Here is a 15,602-nt window from a genome sequence, read left to right on the forward strand (position 1 = left end):
AAACATTTGGCCACCTCAATCACCTGATTTGAATCTCCTTGACTATAGTGTGTGGTGGCAAATTGAGAAGAAGGCCTGTGCTACCCGCCACCCGAATTTGAACTTATTGAAGGCCAACGTCAATGAGCAATGGGCACCCATGGAAGACCATTACATCATCAATGTGTGCAAGGCGCTTGGAGGGTTACATAGCAGCTGATGGCGGTTATATTTAGTAATTATATTAAATTTTATACCAGAATAAATTCTCTATTATATAAGTCTTTAAAAAAATACGTCATACGAATTTTATTACACATTTAATTATTTGCCACAAATAGTCCACGTATTTATGCAACTACCGGTATATACCTTGAGGGCTCACTAAGGAATTGTAATCCTGTCCTTTTGGAAACGGAGCAAAATACATGTCTTAAAAGAAAAAAAAATCCAGCCAGAACCATGGTTTTGGGTGTTGTGTAGTCTGTCTTCTCATTTTTGTGGGAAGGAGCGGCTCATTGCAGATGCTTACATCGAGCTTCTGGATAAGAAAGTGTTACCTTAGGCCAGGGGTAAGTTCGGTGACAAGTTTGTTTTAACTCAAGAAAAAGATCCGTGTCATCTTACCACTAAGCCTTCCTGAGACATAACTTTTCGGACCTCGATATGGTGCCACTGTCCTCTCCATACGCAACCCCTCTGGACTACTCTATCTAGGCGGGTGTGGAGGAGAGGGTCTATAATATTCCTCAGAGGACTGTCCAGTCTCTAGAGAAATCCAACAAGAAGGAGTGGATCAAGCTCGAGTCTGACTACATAGTCAAGGTCTGCAAGGGATTGAAACCTTGTATTGAGGCAATTATAAGAGCTAAGTGATCCCATACTGAATAAAAGGTATGTTCAGCACTATTTTCAAATGATTGTTTTAAGTAAATCTCCTCACAATACCGCTCGTTTTGTCAGGGAGGTAACACCGTGATAAGCAACCATAATTTTGGATCAAATTAGTGTGTGTATAATAAAATTACTTCCTATAGACCAGGGGTAGCCAACCTTTGAAAAATGGAGTGCCAACTTCAAGATTTCTAATCAATGAGTGTACCACTATCAACAATAATATATACACACACACAAACCCCGGGAATATGCTCTGATTTCCCGTGCCAGCAGTGGTATGCGTACCATAGGTTCCCAACCCCTGCTATAACGGTCAAGGGCACGCTAAATGTCAAAAACAAATAAAACAAAAAACATTGCAAACTTTTGCATTATAACATCCGGCAGAAATGAATACTTATTTTTAGAGAAATAATTTAAGGTGGAGGCTTGCAACTTTCCGAGTGCCCTCTCTAGTTTTTCATTGTTTTGTCTTTATTTCTTCAAGATACTATTTCTGAATAAGTTTTAGTATTGGATGATAAAGTTGACTTTATTTAGGGAATATATCGTTTATAAAGGAAAATAATCATTTATGAGAAAAAAGTTGATCTTATCAAAATGGTTCTTATTCGTATATGAATGTAATAAAGTAGATTTATAGATTCATTAAGTCAATTCATGGAGGACAACGAGAGTAATAATGATTGAAATCTTGGAAATTTTATAGCAGCTATCTAGACATTTCAATATGATTGCCCAATCGCAAAATATTAAGACAGGGATGTGCAAACTACGATTTACAGGGTTCCCATCACCCATAGAGATAACTAAATTTCCATCGAAGAGAAGAGCTCTGATAGGATTTAAGTATTTATTAGGAAGGAGTTTGTCTACTGTTTTAATGGCATGACCATCTAGAATTAAATTAAAAGCCTTGGTAAAGTCAACAGGAATTATGATGTCAAAAATCCCTTGAGGAAGCCTTCTTGATCCCTTCCTATGTATGAATTTAAAATTGGTTTAATTTCAGTTGGGAGAACACGAGAAAGAATTCTGCAGTTCTCATTGAGAACTGTAATCGGTCTCCAATTATTAATGTCCGTCGCCACACCTCTCTGAGGGATAAGAGCAATCCCGCCCTGGTAATTCATTTTGGAAGTTTCCCATAGATATCCATGGACTTTCCCAGTTGGACTAAGTAGGGAACTACCTCATCCACGCATTGGGTAAAAATCTTTCCAACCATACCCTCAGGTACAGAAGTTTTATTACCATTAAAATACTGTTTTATGTATTTGGAATTGCAATATCCACGTAAAAAGTGTATTCGTTCCTGTTTTAGATCGAAGAAAATTAACTCTATCAACACCAATACGCCTTTGGAAGTGCGTATGGAAGAGTTTTAAAATTTCTTGTTGGTCAGTGATTGTTAGGGCACTTTCAATTTTTTTCTTGATTATAGTAATTGATTGATCTTTTTGAAACAAATTTTTAAGTATTTTTGACGGTTTAGTTTCCAACATGGTTTTTTCTTTGTATTCCGTCTCAGCTATCTCTGAGGTACAAAATAGATTTGAGTATCTTTTGTAATTGTTCGTAAAAATAGAAAACCATTATTTAAAACATCTCCTAACTCCTTTTGGAACATTATAGCCTTCCTCTTTTTTCAATTTCTGGGAAAAGATTTAAATTTTTGATCAGCTGAATAATTTTATCTTCTAATTTTTTTTGAAAATGAATACTAAATTTTTTTTCCCCCTTTTTTGTTCATTAAATTTTTTTCTTCTTTAGACCTTAAATATCCCTTAAATAAAGTGTCTTCTCTAAGCCTTTCATCCTTCCATAGGATTCCTTTTATATGACGTCATTATTGCGGCATTATCCAAACGATAAAAAGAAATTCATTTATTAAAGTTGTAAAAGAGTTTTTCCTCATAAACAGTATATATTTACTATCGTGTTTTTTCAAAACTATCATAGTTACATGATTCTAAGGACATTTTATATTTGACAAGAATACAATTTTATATCTGATTTGGTATATAGATCAAGATTACATAAGTAATCAAAAACGCTTAAGGAGACACTAAAAAAACTTTGCTTAAATAAGCAAAATAAATAATAATGTTATATCAGCATAGAAACAATCTTGAAAAAAATGAAGAAAGTTTAAAATCCCAATATATTATATAAATGTTATGGGCAAAAATGAAAATCCGGGGTAGAATGGGCATGTTAAAAAAAGCCAAAATCAACATGATAACCCTGACAATTTTGAGGAAAGTTTTGGAGGAGAGAAAGAATAATGCTTAGGATGTTTCATTAGATCAGCTACAATCAGCTGTTATAAGAGAGGAAGGAGAAAAGGATATAAACAAAGACATTTGCTCTTATTACTCCTATGTCGATCCCCAATTCTACTCTGAGTTCAACTAAGACATACAATTATGACTCTGCATCAAATCCTCAGGGTTAGACTCTGTCTTTTATGAGAACACAGGAACGTTCAAACAGGTTTTGAATATAATTGAATCTATTTAGGAAAGGATGTTCACTACTCAGAAATTAAATAATAATGCAAACTACTAAGGAAAGGAAAATTCCTTCTTTATACTATCAATTACAAATTAACGGGCCAGGTATAAAAAACCCTTTGGATTTACATCATTTGTTATACGCAATATAATGCTATGATGATCTTTGTTTACAACTGTATAAAGAGACTATGTAAAGTATAAGATACTTAACAAGATGAACAACAAATGAAATGGATCAATCCATTGGTAATAAATTCATAAGTTTTGGAACATAACTAATTGACTCGTAACCGGGGAAAAAACAATACAAATAACTTCTCACTGAAGCGTTTCTCTTTACTCTGATCACATTGAATATTAACATAACAAGTAATGAACCATCATAGCTAGTAGCTACACCCTACGCAACATACTGACTTAGACTTTAGAGACGTGAGGGAATTTTGATTTTATATAGCATAGAGAACAGGATTGAGATTGTTGAATTAAATTTATAAATTAGTTTCAAGCTTCATAAATAAAATGTACTTAGTACCTATAATTTATAACCATTTAGAAATAAAAAGCTTAGACTTAGATTATAAATAGGTTTTATTTACATAGCTTATAATAACTTTTGTAGACGGAGTCTGAGTCCACCTACACCAAAAAAAGATCCGACTCCAACACCATGAATCCGGCTCCGCAGCCCTGGAGGCAACACTATACCCCATTGAATAATAAGTCACGGGTTTCACAGATAGAAACTCTTTTCTTTCGTTCTGGACTTTCTTGCACAATGTGTATAAATGATAGTTGTGAGAGGAATGTGTAAAATAACATTTTTCATGGTTGCCAAGGTGAGGAGGTTTTTCTTGTAGTTGTAGAAGTTATTATTGTTATTATGATTTGGCCCACTTTAATATCATGAATAAGACACACATACACAGAGCAAGTAATAATTATGAGTGCGTGAGTGAGTGAAACAACAGACAGAACATGGAGCCTTTTTACTTCCAAAAAGTACATAAAAGCTTTCTCTTATATTGTGTGAGGGTATTAATACCAATAATATATTTTTTGTGAAGAGCCATGTTAGTTTTTATTGTTATTGTTGTTTTTTGAAAAGTAAATAGTAAGAAGGAAAAGACAAAATATGGAAATGACGCAAGTTGAATCCAGTTGAATTCCGTGAACCAATCGAAAAAGAGAGCCATTGAAACCTTATTTTTCAGATATCAGGAGTGACTCAACAAGCATCAAAACAAGTCAAATCAAAACAGGTAGAGACCTATATTGCTTCATTTATATTCATGTAGGGGAGCCCATCCCTTTCTTTTCAACAGATAACTACTATTTATAGATCTTGTCCAAGGCATCAAGGATATGTAATATTTACTCATGATTAAAGAAGGGAATGGTGAACAGAAAAAATTAAGTAAACCGTATAGAAAAGGAAAAACATTCTTCTTTTTTGTTTATTATTTAATCAGTCGTGAGTGTGTAAACATCTCTTCCAAAAGAAGCATCCTCCCCTATCTATTGGATGAATTGATTTTAAAAGACATAATAAAGTAAATAAATAATAGTAATATATCCCTGTACTTTTGCTATTTTAAATCTAGAAGGTTGTCCTATGTATAGCAGTAATTGATTTTTTCCCTCCAAAATCATAACACAGGCAGCTGATATTGACAAGGGTATTAATTCAGGTATAGCATAAGTCTCACTCCTGCCTTCCCTATAAAAACTATAGTACTCTTTGCTCGCTAATATGTTTGAATTTTAGAAAAATCCGGATAAATATTTAATAAGACAATTTATACATTAAAGGTTAGCGTCATATTTTATTTTTTTGAAAGGTTGCCAAGGAAATAAATCAATATTTCTTTTTATTTTCAATAATATCAAAATAATTATTTATTTCAAAATAATACTTGGTCACTTTATATGGTCACCTTCGGCATCCATCATAGTCTTTGCACGTCGCCGGAAGGCCTTGCAGGAGTTGATGACAAACTCCTCAAACAAGTTGTCTGCGAAGACACTATAGTAGCCTTCAGTGAGTCCACATTTGGGTGTGGAGTTTTGTTGGTTTTACTTGCCAAAGTATCCCGCACAGTAAAGGCCAGTTGGTTAAAATCTGGCGATGAAGGCGTGCACATGTCTTTGCCTCTTTAACTCTCGACCCTAATAGCCTTCATAAACTCTGTCAGACGGTGATGTGGGGTCCGGAGGAATTGTCCTATCAGCCACAGATAAGTTGTTGGCGATGCAAATTGCTGGGGTCCTCCCTGATCTTTTTCTTCAAGCTAGACTGGAAGTCCGGATCCCTCTTTAAATTATGTCTTCTACTTCCTGCTTTACTTGAGAAGTCTTCTCCATTCGTCTTCATCTTGGCCACCTTGAAAACCAGGTACTTTGAGCACTTCACAATGTCCATAATCCTCGACACCTCAACTTCAACATCTAGGAAATCTGAGATGCACTGTTTTTTTGTTTTTTTTTACCTCTTTGCTCACTCATGATGACGAGTTAACGAAAACTTTATTTTAATTTCTTTATTAACAACGAATGGCTGAACCAGAATGTCAAAAATATTTACTAAACCTGTATATAATAACAAGAAAATTAACATTGATCAACAGTCCACGTTTTGCTACACAATCTCATGAAGATTTCTTCAATATTTTCATAAAAAATCAAAATAAGGACAGATAAAATAACTAAATTCAATTAATGAAACATTTAAAATAATTCAAAAAGAAGAAACTAAGCTAAATCAGTTTTTGTAATTCGGACTTTGGAGTAGAAGGAAGGATTACGTCGGAGGAATCTTAAACACTCATAAATGTTAGGCCTCATGATGAGTAAAAGATTGTTAATTCATCTTTTATGGAGTGTCTGGGGAACTCAAATTTGATTTGCTAACAAAAGGAATTAACCCAAACAAAGATCTATGAATTAATTTTCAATTTTACTATAACGATTTTGGTAGAAAATATTGGTGTCCTCTCTCGAGTTTACAGTTTGAGGAACATTATTATAAGGAATCTTGAGAGACTTTCTTAAGGTAATGTTAACCAGTCGTTATGTTTTGACAATTAATTCAATAAATCATCACAACATTTTTTTTTTTTTAAATCAATCAACCTCTTAATATCATAAATATATAGAGGAATGCCTTTTAAGATAATGAGTTAATTAATTTAACTAAACATGGATTAAAAATTACTAAATATACGATTAAATCTTAAATCAAATATAGTAAATAAAAAATTGCATTTAATAAAATTTAATGTTTCAGAAGGATACAGAAAATTTTTGCCGATAAAATGTAGATTCAAAAGAATAAGAAGCAATTTTAAAAATCTCCTGGTGTAAATTATATGTATTTTTAACTACCCAATTTTCTTGGGAATCTGTTATCCAAAGAATGAATTTTCTTTTTCTTAGCTGTTGTCATTATTATTCAACGCTTGAGTAGTCAGGGTCGTCGGCAGGGGGAACTGTACGGGCTTTAGCTTTTAAATGAAGGACTTTTTTTAAATAGAATTTTAAAAGATATAAAATGTAATGAATAAAGAAGTAAAAAAAATTTTCAGAATTTATTTTCTAAAAAAAGGAAAGGTCAACCAAATGATACAGCAGAGCAAAGTTTTAAACTTTTCAAAAAATTGACCCCCCCCGCCTTTCCCACCCCAAATGTATACCATTCTGCAGATCTCCCTGAGTGTGACCTTTTTTCCCACCACATTCTATTACATTCAAAACCTTTAGATTTATAGAAATACAAGGTTAGACCATCATGTAATTGGGCTTGCTAGAATTTTCAATTTGATGTACTGTACCGACTGCTGGGCAAGACAGACAGATTTTGACGTTATAGAGAATATCAACAGTATATTAACACTATATAATAGAATAAACTATATTATTAACAGTAATACGGTTGGACGTCACTATTAAAAAGCGTGGAGGAAGTCAGACATTCGTGACAAAAGCGTTATGGTATAACCTTGTATTTCTATTAACCTTGGTGTGTGCATAATAAAGACGGAGAGTAACGTTGAGGATTCGGGGCAGAGATATAATAACTTTAAGTACTTGTTGGAACTGAGAAGTAATTCTTGACAATGCCTTTACTTATTCCTTCTCCTCCACCCTCATCGGCACAGATACTTCATTATAGCTAAGCGCCTCTACTTCAAAACATTCTTCAAATTGTCAGGGTAGCCATTTTGTTTTTCCGTTTCTTTTTTTTTAGCATGCCCAAAATAAACATGATTTTTATCACTACACATTACAATAACATAGGGTTTTTTGGGTTGTTATTTTTTAAATAATAATATAATTTATTTAATTACAATAGCCATCCACATATATATATACTCAACCATATTAACTATCTTAAAAGTTCATTTAACTATTATTCATATGTTATTAACAATAATCAAATCGTCCCCAATACTCATCTACTTGTTAAAGAATAAGCTAATAATAAAAAAAACTAAGGAGAAAAGAAGAATATGGGTATCTAGAGAGGGTATCGAGCCAGTTCTAAAAAAAGATGCTTATAAACATTAATATTCCTTTACAATTCCAATCCAAACCCGTCGTTGCTCCTCTCTCCTCAAAAATACCAAAAAAAATGTATGTGTATCTGCACTAGCTCTTCCAAACATCTAGACATAGCTGACCCGGACTCTCTTGCGCCATACGTTATAAAGAGCACCTTCTCTATGAATGTTTCAATCTTAAATCTATCCTTGTCCTTGGATTGGTGGACACCAGCCAAATGATTTTTTTTTTGGTTCAATCCCATTCGCATCCCGGATCAATAAATTGATCATAGTCCTTACTAGAGTGATGTATTTGCAATAACAGAATAGATTCTTTTCAGGCTAATGAAATTTTGAGGTGTGGTTGATCTCTTAGCAAACTCGGCTTGTCCAATTGTAGTCAAATGCTTTTTTTTTAAATGGGGCATTCCCTGAACATATTCCGGAGTCAACATTTATTGGCTCATTTGGTTCTACTATAGGAAGAAGTACTTTTAGAGGGGAAGCCCATGAGTTGGACGTTTGTCCCCAATAAATCCTCAGCGTTCTTACACATTTTAATCTCACATGTTTCATTCGCATTTCCTAATAATCGTTACCAACTCTAATTCTTTTTAGCCATGTGAGATTTAAGCTATTCCATACCTTTTTCAATGTTCGCAATAACATAGGGATCAACCATATGTTTAGATTTGACGATAGTTCATGTGTTTAATCATCAGAAAAAAAAATTAAATCACTCAACCTTCCATAAACTATATTTATTTCTTTTTCTGTGTATTTAATTTATGAGATGGTCTTTAGTGGTTTTTTATATTATTTATACTCTATGTATACTAATTAAGTTACTAAATGTATATATAATTATATATTTAGTCATAATTAATCGAGGAAGGGAGAAAGGTATTCATCAGGTACTAGTCGTGAATTTTTAAAGAACTATGTCCCAGCTCAAGTCATATACATTTGACATTTCCACAGAATAACAACATAAATGAGAAGTAACTAGAAATTCAATTATTATTTTTCTATTTATAGGCTATTTGTAGAATTTTATATTTATTATTTATTTATAATAGTAAAAAAATGGATCAGGAAAACATTTAGAGAGTTTGTCTTTTATATTATAGAGGGTGACTCATACCCCTAAGGACAACTTCAACAGCCAAGAAAGTAAACAAATACTTATTTATCGAAACATCTTTTTATGCGCTCAAGGCTCCGACCCAGCACCAGGTCTGTTGTAAACCAGCTACACGGTGAAGATCTTCTTATCAGTGATTGAAACGTGCGTACAAGAATTGAAGTAATCAGCCTCTTGACCATTGTGGCATTCCTGAGAAGTTGCCGCTTTTGTAGAAGATACGGCTTCTTTCTCAGACTCCCCCCCTGACACCCAATGCATGGCTACTCAAGACACACCAGCCTGATGAACCATCTCCCGTGGAGCGCTTCTTTTTTGGTGGATCTTCTTCGACCTCATTGCCTCCATCAACCTGGGTGTCCACATGGACCATAGGCAACCAATCTTGGGCCTTTCATTGACACTTCCAGTCTCCTTGAACCGCTTGATCGTGCAGTGGACCGATGAGTTGGACACATGGAGGTCTTTCAGGGTCTTGTTAATGGTCCTCCAGCTCTTCCCTTCCAAATGAAGCAAAATGATGGTGCGCATCAGGTTCATTATGTCTTCGTTAGAGGCTCAAGAACACGTTTTAGAAAAAAAAAATTACAAAAAAAAAACTGAGATGAAGTTTTGTAAATCATATGCAACAAACTTAATTAAACAACCCTCTAGGAGAAATATTAAGTCCAAGTTTCTGTCCTAAGACTTATGTCTCACCCTGTATATTCATATACATGTTATAATGAGGTTAAATGTCTTTTCTTATACATTTTTATGTGGGTCATCCATAGAAATTAGAGGGGGAGTATAATTGAAAATATTGCTTCAGAGGTTTTATCAGTCTTCTATAAAATAAATTGTTCCGAAATTTGACAAAAGCTATTTTATAAAACAAAAGCAGATTTGAAATTTGTAAGTGTAACTACAAATTGAAGAACCATGTGATACGCCAACATAAAACAAAAGTGAAGAAAAGTAATCAAGTTTTATGAATAAAAAGAGTTTGATATTTCATAACGCGTGGTCCATTGAAACCTAAATAATTTGAATTTTACACTTCAACATGATATAATTTATTATTTAACAATAAAATTTCAAACCTATTAATACTTTAAATGGATATATATCTGAGCCCCCAAAAGGTGTACTCGAGAGGGCTAGTATCAGGGCTGTAGGGAGGCCAAAAATGAGTTCAGAAGAGTCTTGGAACGGAGGAGATAAGTTTCTTTCATTGCAAGTGTCGAAAGTGGCCTCCCACTCTACCAAGGCTCATTAAACCCGTTATTTGTTAGATGTCTAAACAATCCAAGTCGTGAAATCCCCTGAGATCACTTACATGTTCCCTTGAGAGGATTAGCCTGGGCTTTTTTCTTTACCTCCTCCGGATCCAGTTTGGTCTTTTTTGATTCCTTCTTCCTCTCCAACGTTTGAACTTGCTGACGTAGTAATTGGTGGTCCTGGAGACGGCCAACTGCTTGCAGTGCAAGAATTGAAATTTGTCGATCACGTTCAATTGTAATTTTATCTACTTGTACGTAAGCTAGAGACCGGATGTTTTTTTTTTTTTTTTTTGTAATTTATTGTTTATTCTTTAATATATGGAAATATGAACTAATTTCAATTACTCAACTTTCATCAAGTATTGAATTAGAAAATCAGTTATTTGAGATTCTACAACGATCCTAAAAATGTTGAATATCCTCAAATTTATCCGGTTCCAATTATCAAATTTAAAGGAATCTCACCAATTTAGAATTATTGCACAACACCAAATCTGATGGAAATTTCAGCTCTGTAGTGTCATTATCCATAGAGTTATTCCCGTTCAAATAATCGTTTCGATTTCAAATTATGAAAATGAATTAAAATAACGGTTTTTTATATATTAAAAATTGAAGGAACTAACTGATTCACCACACCAACAAAAATTCAGGAGCTAAATTGCCATTTGTTTAATACTATAAAATATTCTCTAAAACCATTTTTTGGCAAAAGTTATTTTCCACAGGAAAAGCACGTTCCTCGCACACATGCTAACTATCGACTGTATTTTCAAGAAAACGTTTTAATTTTGCCTCTAAAATGAAACTTCGCCCACCCTACCACTATTTCTACAACCTGACTATGACGCATTGTAAAAAAAATGCTCCATCCTTCAATTGCATAGACATATTTGCAATAATATTTGGCTCTTATTCAAATGAATGAAATAAGTTAAGATAACCAAGTAAGTGAACCAAAGTTTAGAACCTTTTTTATTCTAAGAGACTTATATAGACACTAATATGACCCTTTTCAAATAAAATCCATCAATTTTTTCTTTGTTATTACTGGAACGATCTCTTTTGACTAAATTAAGTGTTAATTTAGGGCTCATCCAAAGAATTAATAAGAATAATTATCAGTCAAAGAAATGGACGATAATTTGTCGTTGAGAATACCTTCTCAATTTTGAGTAATATCATTCTAATTTGTTTTTAAGTTGAGGGTCACATATATAGTGCATCAGCATTAAAAGAATCTTCCACAAATATCCAGAAAAGATAAAATCCCTATTATTTTATTGTGCGTATATATAGTCCAATATTTCATAGGCATATATAAGTGAATTATAGGCTTATTATTGAAATTTATGGAATGGGTGTAGATATCCAAGTCTTGTATCTATAGTTTAAAACCTTTATTTGATTTAAGAGACTTTTATTGGTCCCAAGGTTGCCCCTTTCAAATAAAATCAATCAATGTATTTTTATTCCCATGTTGGCTACTTTAAAAACAATTTTCGACAAATCCAAATGGTTCATGAGAATAATTAGACAATAATTCGTCAAAGAATTCACATTTAATTCATGTTCAATATTGATAAAATTATTCTAGTTTGTTTTTATAAGGATGTGTTACATATCTATTATTAGAATATAATTTAGCGAACTTTAATTGGCATTTTTGTTCGGTCATGAACTTACTTTTCTAGTGTATTTTTTAGTATCTGCATAGAATGAATAATTAATTACTCAAAAAATCCCAAATGATCATTCATGCACTGAAAGTATTTATTGAATATACTTAACATAAAATATTGGCATAAATCCTTCATTAATTAAATGTCTCTTTAGTTTGGTCTTTTGCAAACTATTAAGAGTAACCCCCGGACCATTTTTTTATTGTAAAGCTTCAACTTTTTCCGGTCTGTGACTATAACTTTTTTTGTAAAGTTGACTATCCTATAATTTACCGTAATAAAAACTTTTTGAATTAATTTTGATGTGCTTTATTCAACATTGTCATTTTTGACCTTTGGAAAGTTTCTTTCATTTTTATTAATGATATATACATATATATCATGTTCCTATAATTGATCAGATGTATAAGTAAACATTATAATTATCAATGTCATTTTGTATAGAAAAAAGAGTGCGAGGAAAAGGTGGGTGCGAGACTATAGTATTACTTAGTTAAGGACCTTGTTACTCACGGCGTAACATATATTGTATCACTCAATCTTCCCTCTCAAAAGAAACATAAAAAATGCTTGAAATTGGTTGGTAGTTAGCCAAATTAGTCAATCATACCAACCGTTATTTATCTCTTAAGTACTCCCAAACATTTATCATACTGTCATACTAATTGAATACATTAACACATATACATTCATAATATTAAAATCATACATAGTATTTTATTCCAGTGGTTCTCAAATGGGGGTACGGGGGCTCTCCCTTGGGTTATTTGGAATCACTCCAAGAGGTACTTAAAGTTTTGAAAAAATATTTTGCAAGTGGTACACAATTCAGGTGCATCTGCAGGGGGTGGTCCCCCAAATTAAATTATAATATTACAATTACTCCATCCGACATAGGAATTATCTTTAAGTCAATATAGATCCAGGTCATTCCCTTTCTTAGGAGCAACCGTGAATCGAACATACGCGCATTAAGTTTAAATGAATAATTTCTGAAGAGTGCGTTGTCCATTGAGCTGCATCCATCCATATATATTTTTTATTAAAAATAATAATTTCTTTGTTTGGTTAGGTTCATAGAAATACAACGTTAGACCATAACGTAATGCGGCAATCTAGAATTTTCAATTTGGTGTATTCTACAAACTGCTGGGCAAGACAGTCAGATTTTGACAAAATACACAACCACTCATACACTATGACGTCTATATCGAAAAGTGTGGTGGATGTCAAACATAAGTCGTACAGGCGTTTGGGTATAAATTTGTATTTCTATGAACCCTGATTTAGGACATTTGCAAGGCAAATCCCTTTTTAGATTATCTGTTAGAATAATCTTGCATTTAATACCTTATTTTTTACGTAAAACTCCAATGCTTAAGGCAAGTGTAGCATACGTTTAAATAACCAATAACATCAAATAAACAAATTAGAAAAAAATTTCAAATATTAAATTTTTGCATATATATCTGAAAATTTCACAGCGTTTCAATATAATTTTTAAAAATTTCATTGCTTTTATCAAAAAATTATTTTTTTTTAGAAAAAAAAAATTCAAAAAATCACAGCTGTTCATAAGTTAAGTTTTTGGAAAAAAAAAAGTCAAAAATCCACATCTGTTAAGAAAAAATTAAATTTTTTGTTAAAAAACATTACTTTATATTAGCCATAAACTATTTCCCCTTACACTATTTTGCCTTAATGGCAGTTTGCTTACAGGATATTTACTTTAATATGTGAATGAACATTTTATTTATGTACATTCATACGTCATTATTGTTAACTTTTGGTTAAATTTGATGTTCCTTTGATTTTCTCAATCAAAATATGTAATTTATATTACTATCACATCCATTAAATAGTTGTCTACTGTTGGAATATTGATAGAATTATGCCACCAAATTGCAATACATATACCAACAAAATTGAACTGTCTATTGGATATAATATTAAAAAAATAATTATAAACAAAAACGTCACCATTTGAAAAGAAAAATGACTAATCACTTCTCTGTTCACATTCGACATGATGGATTACACTATGCAACAAAATGAAGGTATTGGAACGCCTGCAGACTGAACCCCATATTTATATATTACATAAATATTCCCACGAAAAAAAATTAATTACTCATGAGTCTATATAATTACAAAATTTATTTGTAAGGGAATTAAAACAAGTTAATAGATGCTTCCTTTTCAAATTAATTCATTAGTGTTTACTTGTTGTGAATATTTATATATCAGAGAAGTCCCTTACATTTCAATTATGTAATTATATAGACTCTTATGTAATTAATTTTTATTTGTCGGAAAATTATTGTAATTTATATTCACCCAACCAAACCATCTTATTACATTTAAATTTTTTAATAAATATTATAAACTTAATTGACCATAAATCAATTGGAATATAAGGTCTATGATATAAAGCATTTGAAGAAAAAATAAAAAAAATATTAGCATCTAAGTAAGTTCCTCCATTTTACACGATTTTTTGGTGGTATTATACATTTTTTTTATTGAATATAATCGAGATAACGTAACAAATAATTCAATTTTTAATACTGAAATATTTTTATCAATTTATTACTTATTTTGATTTTTGATATATATTGTTTTTTCATGTCGAAATGTGGCAATAAATCTTTTTTATACCTAAAGAACTTGATTTTTTAGGTTTTAAAAGCTTAAATAACAATAATAATAAATGCTGTTACATTGTGTCATTCATAATAGAAAAGATTCATGGATTGACCAAAAAGCATATTATAAGGCAAGCACATAATTCCATGATTATTCCGACAGGAAACAAATATTTAATGTATTTTGTAGTAAGAAATATTAAATATTTTGACTAAAAGTTCAAAGGAAACATCAATTTAAACCAAAAATATACCAATAAGACGTAAAAATATTATTTATATATATTTTAAGGCGAAAGAGTTTAATACAAAATGATCAGAGGGAAAATAATTTAAGGAAAAGTATCAAGCATCTATAAATATATATAAGATGTAAATCACAGGTGCTCAAATGCGAGTTGATACGTTTGGTAGCTCAATATTAATCCTTCATTTCTTCAACTAGACAAAAGTTCCTCAAGTCACGAAGAAAGGAAGTCAATAACAAATTAAAAAGAAACTACTTTTTCGTTTTCTGTGATATCGATTCATAAGCCATGACAAATGAATTAATCAATTATTTAATCAAACAAAGATAAACTAAATAAAATCATATTATCTATTAAATATTCATGGTTTAATGTATAGCAACTAAGTACATGGATGTAGCGTGAACTGAATTGATTTCTTTAGTTCTGATTAGTGACTCAACCTAAGATGATACTAATATCAATTACTTAAAGGCTTTTGTAGTTGGGATTTGATGATAATTATTCCATCATACATTAGTGAGTCTCTATTATCAACAAACCACTCATATCGATTTTTTTCTCGAAAATACCAAGGACTAATTCAATATTTATAACATATATCAACGTATTTATGTCTGTAAAAAAAAAAAAAAAAAAAAAAAAAAGTCATGTTTACTAATAATTATAGCCACTCTAAAACCAA

The 15,602-nt window shown here is 31.8% G+C and overlaps 1 protein-coding gene across 2 annotated transcripts in view; it reads left to right on the plus strand.

Annotated features, from left to right (window-relative positions):
- Positions 1 to 4,509: 4,509 nt before the first annotated feature.
- Positions 4,510 to 15,602, plus strand: part of LOC121126438 (caveolin-1) — a 41,421-nt gene continuing 30,328 nt past the window's right edge. Inside the window, exon 1 of one of the 2 annotated variants that reach the window (XM_040721762.2) lies at positions 4,510 to 4,657. The gene's annotated coding sequence lies outside the window, so the exon portion shown is untranslated. Of the gene's footprint in view, positions 4,658 to 15,356; positions 15,437 to 15,602 lie in introns of those variants that run through there. The other variant, XM_040721763.2, reaches the window with a different exon arrangement.

This window comes from Lepeophtheirus salmonis, chromosome 11, assembly GCF_016086655.4.
Source record: "Lepeophtheirus salmonis chromosome 11, UVic_Lsal_1.4, whole genome shotgun sequence".
NCBI classification, from domain to species: Eukaryota; Metazoa; Arthropoda; class Copepoda; order Siphonostomatoida; family Caligidae; genus Lepeophtheirus; species Lepeophtheirus salmonis.